General features: G+C 37.7%; 1 pseudogene; it reads left to right on the top strand.

Annotated features, from left to right (window-relative positions):
• The first annotated feature begins 7,784 nt into the window (after positions 1-7,784).
• Positions 7,785-9,025, top strand: LOC134369151 (small ribosomal subunit protein eS6-like; annotated as a pseudogene).
• The last annotated feature ends 9,311 nt before the right edge of the window (positions 9,026-18,336 follow it).

Genomic DNA, 18,336 nt, shown 5'->3' with positions numbered 1-18,336 from the left:
AGATCTTCATCAAGGTGACAAAACACAAAAAAAGGTATGGTGTTGGAGCCACAGACAAAGAGCATGTCTTCATACTTGGAACGAGAAGAATGTGGCAGACTGCTTTAAAAGGACCACACAGGCCTGAATTAGAGCATATCAGGAAAAATGACGGTGGACTAAATTTCTCACTGTAAAACTTTTACATGAATTGCAGGGAGAGTGAGGCTCTTCCTCCCCTCAAAATAAATATGACTGCGATAGTATTTATTGCCACCTCTGGTAGATAGAGGTCAAGCCTGATTTATCTGATTTGGAACATAAAATTGAGGGAAATTTTCCTCATTTGAATGATGTACTCTAAATTCAAAGCCACGATATTCCATTTTACTTTCCGGCTCAGAAATCATGGGCTCAGATTAGTTGCTGTGTTAAATCTAAGCCCCACAGGATGGTATTCAGAAACCTCTATAGCTGGTCCCCACTTCAGCTATCAAAATTTATTTCATCCTCCTTCCAAACACCCATTCTCTGCTCTAATCTGCCTTACATCTTTATTTTAGTCCTGTGGGCCACTAATTGCTCATTTCTTAAACTCTGACAGTATTTCATCCTCATGCAACTCTACTATATAAAATAAGGCACTTTATTTACACAGACTAAAATTATTTGTAGTTACGTCATTAGGGCTAGAGTTGTTGATGAGACTAAAAACTCCCCTGGGGCAAGAATCATATTTTATATTTCTATTACCTTCATAGAGTCTAGCAAGGGACTTAACACAAAATAAATAGATACTGCTTAATCATTTACATTATATGTAAATGCTTCTCCTGAAGGAGTAGTGTCTGGGAGAGAGCATGCTGTACAGGAGAATTAGCTGACATAACAAAAGTTATTATAATAGAGAAATACGAAAGACAGTTGATTGGCTGTTTCATCCACAGAACATGATCTGGAGGACATGAGAATTGGATCAACTAAATTCACCTTCTACTTTAGCTCTGTCAAGTACAAGTTGCTCCCTGGGTGGTGAACATTGCTATTCTTGTTCTGAGAAGGACAGAAACTCAACAAAAAGGGTCAGATATATAAATCCCCTAATGGCAAGACCAAAAGCATCAGGTTTTGAGCTCATATTTGCTCTTCGTCCTCCTTAATAATTACTAAATTAAGCAAAGTAAAGTCTTAAGGATATAATTAGGGGCACTATAGAAAGGAAAAGACCAGAGATAACTGCAATAAATTATTTGGCTACGTGTTTCATTTGGGTAAAGACAATAGGTACACAAGTCTCCTTTATACTGCAAATGCTAAACCAGAGAATTATTATTGTTCACTGATGTAATTTTCATGTGGGATAGTACTAAGGACATCTGTAGCCCAGTAAATGAGTAGACTGAGAATATCTAGCAATGTGAAAAGCTTTAATAATCACCTTTTAAATATGCCCTGAAAAACAGAACCAGAAATCTCAGCATTTCAAAAGACAGAAACATTTAAAAGATGAAACCTGGTAACTTATTGTCTTGATGCTATAATTCAATCTTCATTAAAACGCAGAAAATAAAAAAAATCAGTATTGCTTTTGTATCTGCTTTTGTCATGTCCGCTGTATCATAGGAATTCTGTGAAAATGACTAACTCTCATGGGTCTCCCATTTTCTGCTAACCTTTCTTGTTAGGATAGGCATAAGACAAGAACAGTCATTGATTGGGGAATTGAAGTTCTCCCATAAAAGATGAGTATGTCGACAGAAATACCGTCAGTTCCCCAGCACGCAGGTCAAATATTCCTTAATCTTACCTCTGTCAAGGGATTGCATGACCACCCTCAGACAAGGACAGCCAATATTACCTGCACCAGGAATCAGACCTGTTGAAAATGTGCGAAAAAGGGACAGAGTGAACTAAAGACCAGCAGTGCCTCCCACAGACACACAAAATCATGTCTCGCTTTGTCTAAAACACCAAAAGAACTATATTTTCAATTTTACTCTCTGACATTTACCACAGGGAAAAAGATACATAAGTAATGAGGCAAAAGGGCATTTCAAGCCAGGTGTGTATTTTCCCAGCACATTAAGAAATGAGCCTCACCAAATTTGCACTGTGAATTCAAAGTTAAAAATGAATTAAATGAGTATCCTTCACAGTTGTCATAGCATCCTCAACAAATTCAAGAATTCTCAATCTATACATGTGGTTCATCTGTTTTTATGCCTTGCTCTAACAATATTATCCGTTTGTTTTCACTGTATTAAGCCGCACATTATTTCAGGTTGGTATGTAAACACTGGCATCTGTGTCTGTCGCCTCTAACTATGTTATTTTCCTTAATAACAGCAGCTGCCATTATTCTCAACTGCCGGATATTTGCTAGGCACGGTGTTAGTACTGTATGTGCAGTCTATCGCTTAATCTTAAACAAAACCCCTATGCAACCCATATTCTCAACATTATTTTACTAAGGCGAATAAGTTCAGTGAGGTCATGCAGTATGTCAAGCAGTGGAGCTAACTTCCTGAGCACAAAATCAAATCTTTCTTTCCATCCTTCCCTTGAGAGACTAACATAGTGTTCAGCCTCCTCTGAGTTCTCAGAAAATACATTAAGTGACTTAGTTTGTCTGCACACATGTACACATGAACAAAACAACCGGTTGAAGCATAATCAATGTGGCTATGAGTGGATAATAGATGAACCGTCAGGCTAGCCACTTTGTTCTAAAGTCACACACACATGCACATACATATTTGGACTGTGTATTTTGGCCTTAAGCATGCCGAGTCTGATTCTTGATCATGCAGTATGTATTAAAGTTTGTTTTATTTTTTTGTTGTTGTTTTTTGTAGTTGTGTAGTTACCTGTTTATAATACCCAGGAGGGTATATGAATCCAAACTGTGTCAGATTCTGATGCAACATCCATGAATGTTGCTTGGTAATGAAAAGATGTTTAATTTCCTGGCTTGTAAAGTCCAAAACACTGACTCTCCTCTTGGGATTTTCTTGTCTTGCAGTAGTTGGTATGACAATGAAAACTGCTATTTACAGTTGAAAGGCCCTTTATAATCCAGCATGGCTCCAAGACCTTAGACTTTCCTAATGCTGTTACATATTTAAAAAAAAAAAATGCTCTCCAGCACCTGTATGAGGTGTTTAAAATGTCATAAATGTCATTACCACCTGTAATTTTATGGAGAATCCAATTACCACAGCTAAGAAGTCAGACTGGTACAGAGGATTTGTACATGTTGACCATTTTGGCCATAAAAATTATAACAGGAGGAACACATGATGGGTGGTTGTGTGCATCTTGTATAAAGCTCTGGAGAGCAATTAGGACATAAAAAGTAATGTAAAATAATAAGAATAAATGAGTTTCACCGAAGTCATGGCATTTCACAAGTTTTAGTTCGTAGTTTCTTCCATTCCATAAAAGTAGGAGAAAATTATCTTCATTTGAAAAAAATTCATATGACAGATTAAACAAAAGAAATATAATAACATAATAATGTAAATGTATTATAGTTTTTCGTGTATGTTGTGCAAACTTGGTTCATGCTGCATAACAAAGTGTGAGAATCCTTCACATACACTAAGAAGTTTCTAGGATTAGAGGGGTTGTTCGGACCTATATGCATGTTGGAATCAGTAAAACAAAATCAAGCAAACCCCTTGTGACATTCACCATAGCAGTTACATGAGTTACTCTAAATTATGATCCTTTTTCTTATAGATGGAGGAGTGATAAATGCCGAGCTGTCTGCCAGCCTATTATATGGTCGGTAGCAGTGAAAGGAATGGAAAATGACAGGAATAAATAACATAATCTGATCAGTTAGTGGCACACAAAGATTTCTAGTGCTCTGCTTTGTGTGACAATCCCTGGTCTCCTGGGAGCCACCTTAGAAAGATTGACTGTTGCCACAGATAATTTCAATTGCGTGAAGGACAGAACATATTAGTTGTTAGATACTAGTTAGATTTCTTCTGTACTGCTTGCCATATGAAGTAAATAGACTCTATATCAGAGCTTCTCGATGAAAACTAAATTACCACACCACATGGGAAAAAAATAGACAAGTTTCCTAATTGAATAATAACTTGTTCATGAATAGAGGTTGTGACTATTAATTTCTTTCTAAAATATCTGCAAATATCTACAAGCCCACAGGAAAAAGATACATGATAAATGCTCTTTGCTGAATTTTTATATGTATATTGTATGAGAATATACATAATGGTACAACTTGTTTCATGAATAATTACTGGTCTAGACACAGGCAATAATCTGACTTCTCAGAAAATTAAAATAAGTGGTAGATATTAAATAACACATGGTATTATACTGTTCAATTTAAATGCCAGTTGGCTTATTAATGTAAATTTCTATTTTTTAAATTAATTAATCTTTTAAAAACAGCCTTATTGATATTTTTAAGCATCACCACAGTCAAGATTCCAGATATATGCATCACCTCTGAAAGTTTCCTCGAAGCCTGTGTTTGATTCTCCCTTGGTCAAGTGCTGTGGAGACTCACTGTCATTAAAACTCTCTCCTCTCTTTTTCTCATGATGTGATCTTCTCTTAGCTCTCCTCTGACTTCCAACCCTGCTATTCAGTCTTTCATGCCCTCTTCTTTCTCAGAAATGTCCCTGGCCAATTTCATATACCTTTATGGTTTTTACTTCCAGGCATATACCATTAGCTTTTGCATACATGTCTCCAGCTGAGTCTCAAGGCATGCCGTAAAAATATTTGTAACTGCTTATTGGACAGATCCTTCTGATTTTCCAGACCCAGAGAAAAAAACAGCAATACTAAACTAATAGTCTCTCTTTTCCATACTTGATCTTCCTCTTCATCCACATCTCGATTCTTGGTATCACTATGTATCCAAAAGTATAAGACAGACTCCATCCTTTCCCCTTTTCCTTTCATCCAATTTCAGTTTCTGCCATATATATTGAATCTTTCTTTATGTCCCATTACTACTGCCTGGGTTCCGGTGCCCAGAATTTTCCTAAAGCTTTGCTGTGGTCTCCTAACTCATTTTCCTACCTCCAAGTTTGACTCATCACTTTAATTTATTCTCCAGCCTCCTGTAGCTGTTCATGCCACTTTACTGCCTAAAACCCTTTAATGGCCCTCCGTCTTACATAAGGTAAAAGCCAAACTTGTTAGCAAAGCTCAACATGGCTTCTCCCTTTCTTTCTCAATCCATAATCTCCTATCTCTCTGAATACTGAGATATTACCTCATTCCATTTGACTGGGTATAATCAAAAAGATTGAGACTAACAAATGCTGCCAAGGATGTGGTAAGAGGGGAACTATCTCACACTGTTGGTAGGACCGTAAATTAGTACAACCACTATGGAAAACAGTATGGCAGTTTCTCAGACAACTAAAGATACATCTACCATATAATATAGCAACCCCACTTCTAGATATATACCCAAAGGAATAGAAATCATCGTGTCAAAGGGATACCTGTACTCCCATGGTCACTGCAGCTCTGTTTTCAATAGCCAAGATATGGAACCAATCTAAATGCCCATTGACAGATGACTGGATAAGGAAAATGTGGTATATATGCACTTTGCCATAAAAAGAATGAAATTCTGCCATTTACAGCAACTTGGATGAGCTTGGAGAAAATCATCTTAAGTGAAATAAGCCAGGCACAGAAGGAAAAATACCGCATGTCCTCACTCATAAATGGAAGCTAAGAGAGAAAGAAGGAAGGAAAGAAAGACCAGAGTGGAGCAGAGTGTTGGGCTTGCAGAGGGAGAGATCAGACCTAGGGATGCTGCAGGGAAGAGGAGGAGGGGGAGGGAGCTCAGGGAATAATTGGGTTGGAGACACAGGGAACAATTGTACTTTGTTGTAATGGGCATGCTGATAGTATTGATCTGAGCATCACATATTGGGCACAGATGGTGATGGTCAGCTTTGTATCCCATGAATATGCATAATCAATCAATTAATCAATAAAATTTTAAAGGGGGAGTGAATACATTCTATCTTTGTATATATCACAGAGTAAAAATTAAATATATGATAACTCTTCAAAGTTTATTTAAATTATAGATACAGAAATTTCTATTGTATGCCTGTAGTTCTACATTCTTCTTGATAACTAATTATTACAGACTAAATTACCAGAATAGCATATGAACAGTGAGGAATTTATCACATGATAATGTCTAACAAAGAATTTTCTGCAAATAAAATAAAACAGGTTTTCAATTGTATTTGTTGATTAAGTTCAACCGTTTCTCTTTTAACCAATTTATCTCATTGGTGAAATGATTCTCTTTGTGTTTGTAGGTAATAAAACAGCATGCAGCATATCATCAATAGTTTAGAATTGTAGCTTGGAATTAGTGAGCTCTGCTGTGTTCTAATTTTGTAATTTTGGACAAGTCAGTTACCTCAATGTCTGATACATAGATTCTCAACCAATTTTAGCACCATCAACCTTTCTCTCTCTAAGTATTTTACTGTAGACTGTTTTTAAAAATTTTAACACTGATAAGCATATATAATGTCTAAAAGAAATATAAATTTAATTTGTAACCCTTTTGTTAGTGTAACCACTCCATTGTCTCCAATTGAAAAATGACTAAAACCTCATGAATAAATTATAAAACCTCATATTTTTACTCAGTGTGTTTTTAAATTGAGAGAAGATTGCTCACACATTCGATATAAGACACGGCATATTTAAATTCCTCTTTATGTAGTCTAGTCTCTTGACAGTGCAAAATTAATGTTGCATTTCTCAAGAATAGGAACTTTAAATTCTACAAAAAGATTAAAAGAACAAATACCTGCCAAGTGCTTAAAATAGTGACTTACAGATAAAAAGCATTATAGAAGGATTCGTTATTACCATCATTATTATTAATACAGAACAATTCATTCTTTCATAGGCCTTGGAGAAATCATCTCTTATGTTCTGTTTACATTTCAGTTCAAATGTTCTAGAAATAGGTTCGGGGTCAGATGCCAGATTGTAAAAGTTACTGTTAAGAGACATGGTAAATTAGTCACATTTGAGTTAAACTAGCCTTGATATAAGCTCTGGGCTACAAAGGGCGGGTTTCCTGAGGTGAAATAAAAGTAAATGTAGGGCAACAGTCTCATTAACTTCCTTGTAAGGAAGACAAGAGAAGTCAATCCAGAAAAAAATTACAACATTTACACTAGTATTTATTCTCTCTTTCTTTTTCTCTTTGTCGTTGATGTTCAGTTTTATTTCGTTTCTGTCTAATGAAAAAAAAATCTTAATCTTTTTGAATTTGGGCCTTTCAAAAATGCTGATTGTTGTAGGCTGACCTGTATCTCCTCTAAAATTCATATGTTGAAGTCCTAACCCCCAATACCTCAAAATGTGACTGTATGTGGAGATAGGGCTTTGAAAGTGGTAATTAGGGTGGGTGGGCCCTAATGCAATACGACTGGTGTCCTTGTAAGAAGAAATTCAGACACAGACAACACAGAGGAGAGACCATGTGAAGATACTAGAAGGAAATAGTCATTACAAGCCGAGGAGAGAGACCTCAGAAGAAATCAATTCTGCCAACACCTTTATCTTGGACTTCCAGCCTCCAGAACTATGAGGAAATAAAGTTCTATTGTTTCAGTCATCCAGTCGGTAGCACTTTTTTATTGCAACCCTAGCAAATTATTACACTGATCAGTAATGTTTTAAGTGAAAGTATAAATTATCTTTCATTAGAATGAAGGTTAGCTCTTCTTTGTGGTGCCTCAAAGGTGATCAGCTGCCTTAGAATGAAGCTGAATAATCTCCTTCCCTTCCACTAGCTGCCAGAAACTCATAGAAGTGAATGACAAATGCAAACTTTATACTTTTTATGAGAAGCATATAGCCACAAAAGTTACTGCTGACACTCTAGGTGAAGACTGGAAGAGTTATGTTGTCTGAATCAGTGATGGGAAACAAAAGCAAGGCTACCCTTGAAGCAGGGTGTCTGGACCCATGGCCGTGTCTGCCTGCTACTGAGTAAGGGACGTTTCTGTTATAGACCAAGGAGAACTGGAGAAAGAAAGCATAGATCTGATTGGGTTTGCATTGTGGATTGTATTCATCAGGGTCCTCCAGAGAGACAGAATCAATAGGATATGTTATAAATATGTGAGAGTTAGCTCATGCAATTGTGATGAGATATCCTACAATAGGCTGTCTGCAAACTGGATGCCAGAAGTGTGACTGAAAGGCCTCAAAAGCAGGAAAGCTGATGGTGTCCTTGGTGTACATCCTGGAACCTAAAAGCTGAAGAGTCTTGAGCTCTAACGTCCATGGATGGGAGAGAAGAATGTATCCCAGCTCCAGCAGATATAGAGAGTGGAAGTCCTTTTTTCTCCATTTTTTGTTCTCTCCCGGCCCCCACATTGAGTGGTTCCTTCCCATATTGAGGACAGATCTCTCCCACCCAGTCCACTCAGGCTGTCATGCTAATCTCTTCTGGAAACACCCTCATGGGCACACCTAAAAAGATAGCTTTACACAATTTCTTGACATTTCTTAATTTAATCAAATTGACATCTAGTATTAACCTTCACATGGATGTCAATCTGAGTGTTTTGAACTTGGTTATTATAAACAAAGGAGAGAAGGCTATTCCTGGACTGACATATTAAAAATGCCTACTCATCTGGAGTACCAATGAGCTTCCAGAATCGCAAACTTTTCAATCTCTCTAAAGATGATGTCTGCCAATATATAGTAAGAAAGCCCTTAAACGAAGAAGAAACCTGGAGCCAAAGCACCCAAGATTCAGTGCCTTATTACTCTTTCTGTCCTGGAACACAAATGCTTGAATGTTGCTCTGAAGAAACAGCACACTAAGCAAAATAAGGAAGAGGCCACAGAATATGCCAAACTTCTGGCTGAGAGAATGGAAAAGGCTGAAGAAAAACACTAGGAACAGAATGCCAAGAGACGGAGGCTGTTCTTTCTAAGAACTTCTACTTTTCTGAGTCCAGTCAAAGATAAGATTTTTAAGGAGTAACAAATAAATAAGATCAGACTTCAAAAAAAAGGAATATCTATCCAGATATTTATATGGAGTAACAAAAGACCATGCATAGCCAAAGCAACGCTGAGCAAAAAAAAAATAAAGCTGGAGGCATAACACTACCTGACTTTAAACTATACTACAAAGCTATAATAACCAAAACAGTATGATACTGGCATAAAAACAGACACACTGATCAATGGAATAGAATAGAGAATCCAGAAATCAACCCACACACCTACAGCCATCTGATCTTTGACAAAGGTACCAAGCCTACACACTGGGGAAGAGACTGCCTCTTTAGCAAATGGTGCTGGGAGAACTGGATATCAATATGCCGGAGAATGAAACTAGACCCACACCTTTCATCAAACACTAAAGTCAACTCAAAATGGATTAAAGAATTAAATATACACCCTGAAACAACAAAACTTCTTAAAGAAAACTTAGGAGAGACACTTCAGGAAATAAGACTGGACACAGACTTCATGAATATGACCCCAAAAGCACAGGCAACCAAAGGAAAAATAAACAAGTGGGATTATATCAAACTAAAGAGGACTGACCCCATGGCTCACTCGGGAGAGTGCGGTGCTGGGAGCACAGCAGTGCTCCCACCGCGAGTTCAGATCCTATATAGGGATGGCCGTTTCGTTCACTGGCTGAGCGCGGTCACAAAAAAGGACAAAAAACAAAAACAAAAACAAAAAACTAAAGAGCTTCTGCACAGCAAAAGAAACAATTAACAGAGTTAAAAGACAACCAACAGAGTTGCAAAATATACATCTGACAAAGGATTAATATCCAGAATATATAAGGAACTCAAACAACTTTACAAGAAAAAAAACAAGCAACCCAATTAAAAAATGGGCAAAAGAGCTAAGTAGGCATTTCTCTAAGGAAGATATACAAATGGCCAACAGACATATGAAAAAATGCTCAACGTCACTCAGCATCTGGGAAATGCAAATCAAAACTACACTGAGATACCATCTCACCCCAGTTAGGATGGCTAATATCCAAAAGATTCTGAATGATAAATGCTGGCGAGGTTGCGGAGAGAAAGGAACTCTCATACATTGTTGGTGGGACTGCAAAATGATGCAGCCTCTATGGAAAATGGTATGGACGTTCCTCAAACAATTGCAGATAGATCTGCCATATGACCCAGCTATCCCACTGCTGGGAATATACCCAGAGGAATGGAAATCATCAAGTCGAAGGTATACCTGTTCCCCAATGTTCATTGCAGCACTCTTTACAATAGCCAAGAGTTGGAACCAGCCCAAATGTCCATCATTGGATGAGTGGATACGGAAAATGTGGTATATCTACATAATGGAATACTACTCAGCTATAAAAACGAATGAAATACTGCCATTTGCAACATGGATGGACCTTGAGAGAATTATATTAAGTGAAACAAGTCAGGCACAGAAAGAGAAATACCACATGTTCTCACTTATTGGTGGGAGCTAAAAATAAATAAATAAATTCACACACACACACACACACACACACACACACACACACACACACACACACACACAAAACCCGGGGGGGGGAGAAGACATAATGACTACAATTCCTTGAAGTTGATACGACAAGCAAACAGAAAGGACATTGTTGGGTAGGAGGGGGGAGAGGGAGGAGGGAGGGAGGTTTCGGTAATGGGCCACAATAATCAACCACATTGTATATCGACAAAATAAAATTAAGAAAAAAAAAAAAACCCAAAATAATAAAGGAATAAAATCTAAGTAGAAGTTAGATAAGGTAGTGAAATTCTTAAGAGACCTCAGAGTTATGCTGAGCCATAGTAAAAACAACCACCATAATAGCTTTATGGTGTATACTATGATAAAGGCTCAGATAAGCTTAGAGTAACTTGCCCAATGTCACACAGATAAGTGGGAAACCACCAGTCAAATTGAGGCAGTTTAGTTTCACAGCCCATGATCTTCACCAAGGCTGATTAGAATATTCTAATCAACTTGGGATTTTGGGTTTAGAGTGCATCAGAGATTGCTATACAGGATGAAACGAATACTTGAAAAGAATATTCCTAGCTCTACAAGGAAAAAAAAAAAAAAAAAAAAACCTCCTTTCCCAAGCATAGGGATGCAGAATAATACAGACACGTCAAATATTTACCAAGATACAACCTTAAGATATAGTGCTGATTGTACATCTTCACCTCATTTGAATTAAAGGAACATGGTACATACAGTTAACACACACTTGGAAGAAAATCAAACGGCACTCAAGAAAAACTGCACGAGCACTAAACATGGAGCATAGAAAATTCAAACCATGCCTGATAGTTATAATGGCAGAAGACAAGGAGGTGTTGTAAGCAACGTTGTCATAAGATTTATGGTTCTGACCAACCAGAACAAGGTACTTGCTGGGAACCTGGATACTCAAAAAGGGAACCAGAGAGTGAGGTTTCAGTGTTTCACAGAAATATGTAAACTTGAGTGTATGTGTTTGAGAACTTTGAAGCAATGCAGACCTGTTGGCTTCTCTTGTTGATTATGATCAAGTCAGTTCCCTTGTTCTCTGCATGCTGGGCAAGTGCAGCCCTCCAAAGTCCCCACAGTGACAAAGTGAGCAATTTAAATAGCATCCTAGATCTCTGTAGTTCTGAGCCTTTGTAAAGGGGAGCTTGAGAGTGAGCACTGTTTTTTCCTGGGCACAGTTTTCTCCATGCAGCAATGTGAACTAAGACTGGAACAAGTGAAGCCACATGGAATCATCTTGTTACAATTCTACTTGGATTATATAAGAATTATTTGAAGACACTGAGTAGACAAGAATCTATACAGAAATGATTTGGGAAAACTGGGATGGGAGGAAAAAAAAGTATAGCTACTTTACTGTCATACTGTACTTCTTATGGACAAAATAAATGTCTTTGTGTGTGTATATAACATATACACATAATTTATTTTTAATCCACGTGAAAGTGTATGAACACTTTAAATGCAAAAACATTTTTAAATAATCATACAGAGAACTTTTTATTGTTCAATGAATATGTTTATTTCAGGTGTTTTTTTTTTTTTTTATTCCTTGAAGATTTTAACTTCACTTTTAAAAATTGTAACCCAGTTGCAGCCTGAAATATTGTTTTTCTTTATGAATCCTGTCTGTGATGAACAGGGATATGTATATCTAAAAATAGTGTGTTGTTCCTGCAGGTGCCAAATGCTATGGAGCCTTAAAGAGAATTTTCTTGTCGCTCTCCTCTTAGCCTTCAGCTAATATCTTTTCAGCACACCATTACTGATTGCACACCACTTTTTATCTCCTAACCTCAAACACACAGCAAACATTCATTTTCCTCAGCAGCTTGGTGAAAGCAAGCATTCTTATCTGCAGTATTATAAACGAGCAAGGTGAGGTGGAATGAAGACCCAAGGGAATTTGGGCAGAGCACAGAACCAACTTCTATTGCCAAAAGCCTGCCTGGGTAAGAACTTTCAGCCACATGTTACATTGAATCATACTTCATTTCCATTTGTTAGTTTAAAATTTGAGGAGGGATCTTCAGTGTTTTCTGTAGAAGCTTCTTTCTTACCAATTCACTCTGCCAGGCAATGTTCTAAGTATCAGGTACATTTCATTGAAGAAGATATGCAAAAATCTATGTAATCTACAACTATCACCTATACTTCTTATCCATCCTGACCTTTTTGTGCCTGCATCCATGATTGTATGTCCAATATTCCTCTGATAATATTTTCATCTCCTAATGACTAAGATGGTTTTCTCAGTTACCACTACAAGCAGTGTGAAAGGCGAATAAAGTTGAAGGTTGGAACTGTGTCCTTTTGGGCTTATAAATTGCATAAGAAATTTTGGAATTGACTCGAAGAGCAGGGGAAGATATATTGAAGAATCATACACTGGGGATCTGCAATATCAAATTTAACTTTTAGAAAGATTACTCCAGCTATGTGGCGAATTGGGTGGCAGGGACATGTAGACACCAGTTCAAAGGCAACTGTGGATGGTAATCATGTTGACATGCATGGAATCCGTGTCATTGGAAATATAAAGAGATGGTAGAAGTATTTAAGAGCCAATCTTTTTAGTTAGAGATTTATTGAACATGGGGCACCAGAGAGAAAAGGCATAGAAGAGAATTCCAGCTCTGAAACCAAACCAAACCAAACAAAACAGGTACATAGGTTTTGATACTATGATTTTAAATAAACAAACCCTCCGCAAGCTAACTGTATGGTGTGCTAACTATATAGAGAAGATATCGGCCTTCATGAGGCTCCTTCAATTGTCTTTCAACTTCCCACTTTGAACCTTTGTTCAGAATGCTTGTATACAGTGGACAGAATGTCATCTTGCCATATTGTTTTCTTCACTAAACAATTACAGCGGAAGGAAATTTGGAGTGATATATAGAGAGAGGTATCAAGGAGTGTTGAGGAGGATAAAGTTAGTGTTGGTGCCTCTAACACACATACAGGACCCTGAGTTAATTGATGGTAAACTAATGTTGTTTGTGATATTGCATGGACCCAGGACACATTCACTTGTAATTTTTGGTGAAACTAAGGATGTTATAGTAGGATTAAATTTAATATATTCTAAATAGCAGTTTGTAAATGCTCTCTCTCATGGTGACTGCTTAATAGAGTTGAGGCATTTTTAGATAATCATGATTTTCAGCCAGAAATTAGAAAGGTCAGCTCCATGGTTTTCCTAACACAGAATAGATAAACCGTTTTTTTTTCTTTTTAAGTTAATTTATTGGATATGGATGAAAACTATACTATACTATACTATACTAGTAAATTATGTAAGTTTAATTTTATTATCTTGTTTTTATTCATTTTTTCAGCACTCTAGTGACAACTCCACATTATTCTTGGCTTTAAGTACGCTCATGTTGCTATAAAATTCTACCAGGTGACAGCCCCCTGAGGCCTCATATTACAGAATTAAGGAATCATATAATTTCTCTCAATCAAAACTAGACCTTCCCTTGTCTCATTGGCTCAATTCTTCTTTCTCTCTTTTCACAATGCAGGACAATTAGAAAAACTAAATCAACATTAGAAAAATATTTAATGCATTTTAAAACTGATCCTCAGTGATTCTCTTATGAGTGCATCTACTACTAAGAACTGAAAATGTGAGAGCAAAGAGATAGTGAAAATATTGTGGAGAGAATAGTTTTTCAATTTAAAATTGATAGTTGGATATATTGCCTCTGTGTGTGTGTGTGTGTGTGTGTGTGTGTGTGTGTGTGTGTGTGTGTGTGTGTTCTGTTGCATTTTGTTTTTATTTTATGGATGTTATAAGAATTGGCATGCTTAAGCTATGGCCATACTATTAATAATTTAAAGATTCAAGCCACGGACTGGATAGAAAGAATGAATAAAATAGGTATATCTAGGAACTCATCAATAAAGTCCTACCAATCATTTGGGAACAGACATATCCTCAAAACAAAAATTACCCCATTCTTGATCAAGAAATGAAGTCTTGGACAGACAGCAGGAGTGTTTGGGGACCTCAGCAGCTGAGAGAAGCCACTGCCCAACAGATCTTTGACAAAAGCAACAAAAACATACATTGAGGAAAAGACAATAAATGGTGCTGGGAAAACTGGGCATCCATATGTAGAAGAATGAAACTAGACTCATACCTCTCGCCATATACCAAAATCAACTCAAGATAGATTAAAGACTCAGATATAAGACCTGAAAATATAAAACTCCTAAAAGGAAACGTAGGGGAAACACTTCAGGAAGTAGGACTGGCAAAAACTTTATAAATATGAGCCCCAAAGTACAACCAACAAAAGAAAAAATAAACAAATGGGATTATATCAAACTAAAAACTTCTTCACAGCAAAAGAAACAATCAACAGAGAGACAACCTACAGAATGGGACTATGCATCCAACAGGGGATTAATTTGAAGAATATACAAGGAACCCAAACAACTTAACAGTAAAAAAGCACGTAACCCAATTTAAAAAAAGGTCAAAGGAGCTTAATAGGCATTTCTCAAAGGAAGATGTACAAGCAGCCAATAAGTAAATGAAAAAATGCTCAACATCACTAAGCATCAGGGAAATGCAAGTCAAAACCACATTGAGGACTTCTGGTCAAGATGGCAGAATAGACAGTCCCCAGCATCACTCTCTCCCACAAATCAACTAATTTACAACTCTAAAAAAGCAATGAATCCTGGCCATTTCCAGGCTGGAGCTGCTGAGTGCATGGAGCAGGAGCCGGCAAAAGCCACAGCTGCGTCCTTTGGATGAAGTTGCTCAGAGGTCGCAGGAGAGAAGAGGGCCATGGTGGCCCCCAGGCCAACAAGAACACTAATACAGTTCCTGTGGACCCACGTAGGGCCAAGGAGCCACAACTGAAAAAAAGGAGTGACTCAGAGGCTGGTGAGTCATCTTAAGGGACCAGCGTACAGCCCATCCCATGGGAGGTGCTTGCAGCATGGGTGGTGGGACAGACGGGCCCACCAGGAGAACACTGGGGCACAGCAAGGACAGCTGATCTGCATCCCAATCAGCATAGGACCACTCAGAAGAGACTGGTCAGGAATATAGAATTTCATGGGGTGCACTTTGATGAAAAGACTCAGGCCCAGATCAGAGTTTCTACACAATCCAGGTGCAGCAGATTTCACTAAACCTGGAAGTACCTGTAAAGTCAACCATTAAAACTTGAGCTGCACAAAAAGGCTTCCCTAGGGAAACAGCAGCAAAGCAGCAACTATCTCAACCACAGAGCTCAAGTAGCTCTCCCCACAGGAAGTTCCCCCACTTTAGAAGTAAAATTAAGAAAAGGACAGCAAATTAGTTCCAGTGCAGAGTTTAAGTGGTGGGAACAGAAAATAATCCAACAAAGAACTGAAAGAAAAAACAGAGTACCCACTGGAGCCCATCCTGGGTCCTGAGGCATGGATCCGGGAGCCACCAGCAACTAGGTAAGAAGCACACCAAAAACACCACCTCCATGTGGGTGGCCCACCACAGTCACCACAATAACCACAGCTGCCACAAAAGTGGATAGATGCCACAACCACCATGCAGATGGTCTGCCAGCCACTGGAGTGCATTTTCACAAGGAGACTCACTAGCAGAGACCAAAGGAAAGAAGGGGATGTCTCTCTCCACAAAGCCCATTTCAGAGTGACAGAAGAAGCATCTGCTCTATGATAATATTGGGAGACCCGAACACACCTCTCTCAGAACTGGACAGATCACCTAAGCAATAAATCAACAGAGTAACCATTACTCTTTCAGAAGGAGAGAAGAAATCTAGGGTTATCAGTGGTGGGAGGGGGGAGGTAGAGGGGAATGGGGAGAGATTGGACAAGGGGCGTAAAGAATAAGTATGATTTGTAACAATATATATGCAAGTAATATTTATTTGATCAACGAATGTTGACACTGAATCCCAAAAATATGTATAATAAATAATGATTCAATAAAAATTTAAAACAACAACAACAAAAAACCACACTGAGATACCATCTCATCCAGTTAGACTGGCTATTATCAAAAAAGACTGAGAATAGCAAATGCTGGTGAGGATGTGGAGAAAGGAGAACCCTCCTACACTGTTGGGGGGGCTGTGAATTGGTGCAGCCATTATGAAAAACTGTATGAAGTTTGCTCAGACAACTGCAGATAGAACTGCCGTACAATCTAGCAATCCCACTGCTGGGCATATACTCAAAAGAATAGAAATAATCACGTTGAAGGGATACTGCACTGCCATGTTTAATGCAGCTGCATTTACAATAGCCAAGATAGGGATTCAACCTAAATATCCATCAATGGATGACTGTATAAGGAAACTGTGGTATTTATACACAATGAAATACTACACTTCCATAAAAAGGAATGAAATTCTGCCATTCCCAGCAGCATGGATGTACTTAAAGAAACTTAAGTAAAATAAGCCAGGTACAGAAAGACAAATACCACATGTCGACACTCATAGTGGAAGCTAAAAAATAAAGTAAAGTAAAAAAGCTACAACAATCACTATAATTTGTTGAACTTTCAAAAGGAGAGAACAGAACTGAGGTCACCAGATGTGGGAAGGGAGAGGGGCTCTAGAAAGAAATTGGTAAAGGGCTCCCAAAAATGATTACATTGTGTTATGTTGAATATACCGATTATCCTGATTTGAGCATCATGTATTACCCACACATATTGATAGTTGACACTGTACCCCAGAGATATCTATGGTCAATTATGTTTCAATATATAAATATATTTTTAAATCAAGTGTTGGGCAATGGTTGTGTGTTCACAGCCCAGATATTTGAAAAAAAAAAAAAAAGGAATTTCTGTGAGATGCCTGAAAAATGACTACCCATTGCAGTTATTGCCCTTTCCTGAATCAGAAAGTAGAATATTAAAAGACTCCCAAATCCTAGTAACAACCCATATGTTGAGCCTTATCAGCTAGATTGTTATTAACTTCTTAAATTCACTTTACTTCCTTCTTAAAATTCTGCAAAGGGCTTATATTTAATGTCCACCCTCTCTTAAATATGCCAAAGTGAAAAAAAGTATTTTTGTCCATTAGTGTAGAATATTATAAGAAGAATGGTCCCCCTAAGAAGCAGGTTTAATTGTGACAGCAGTGTTCCAACTAGGAAAACCCTTAAGTAAAGATAAAATGTAGAAATTCAGACATAAGTGCTATTGGTGAACCTCCCCTGCTTATGAGGATATTATGCTCTCAGAGCAAAAATTGGAATTTTGGGTGGTTTGTTTTATCAGAGTAGGTTGCAGGGGCTTTTGTGTTCTACCTGATTTTGATGTCTGTTGTAAACTCTCTTTCCTGATTGGCTGAGAAGAGCCCCTTGGCTGAGCTCGAGTATTTTCTGAGTGTTGTGATCCAGAAACTCAGTTGGGTTTACTTTTAATTTGCTAAATTTCAGAGAAACCATAATACCTACTGATTTCACTGTCACCTCCTACATTGCTCTTTACTGAAAGAGCTGGAGACTGAGCTTTAAAACAATCAAAAAGCAGAGAATTTTTATACTTCTGGTTGGTGTGAGAAACATTCTATGATTGTTTTTGTTTATGTTGTGTTTGTTGATGTTGTTTATTTTGTAAAGAATAAAATATAACTTCTGGAGCAATAGCCAGGGAGAAAAAAGAAATCATTTCTGAACTGTCAGTGTCTGCTTTACTGAACTTCTCTCCCTACCTCAAAAGTGACATTATCCCTTCTTAGTTCCAGGGCTTGGCAAATGCTCTTTCCTCCACTTCCTGCCTTCTGTCTTTCC

The sequence above is a fragment of the Cynocephalus volans genome, chromosome 1, assembly GCF_027409185.1.
Source record: "Cynocephalus volans isolate mCynVol1 chromosome 1, mCynVol1.pri, whole genome shotgun sequence".
NCBI lineage: Eukaryota > Metazoa > Chordata > Mammalia > Dermoptera > Cynocephalidae > Cynocephalus > Cynocephalus volans.
The sequence above is the reverse complement of the archived record's forward strand: the minus strand, read 5'-3'. Positions and strand labels throughout refer to the sequence as shown.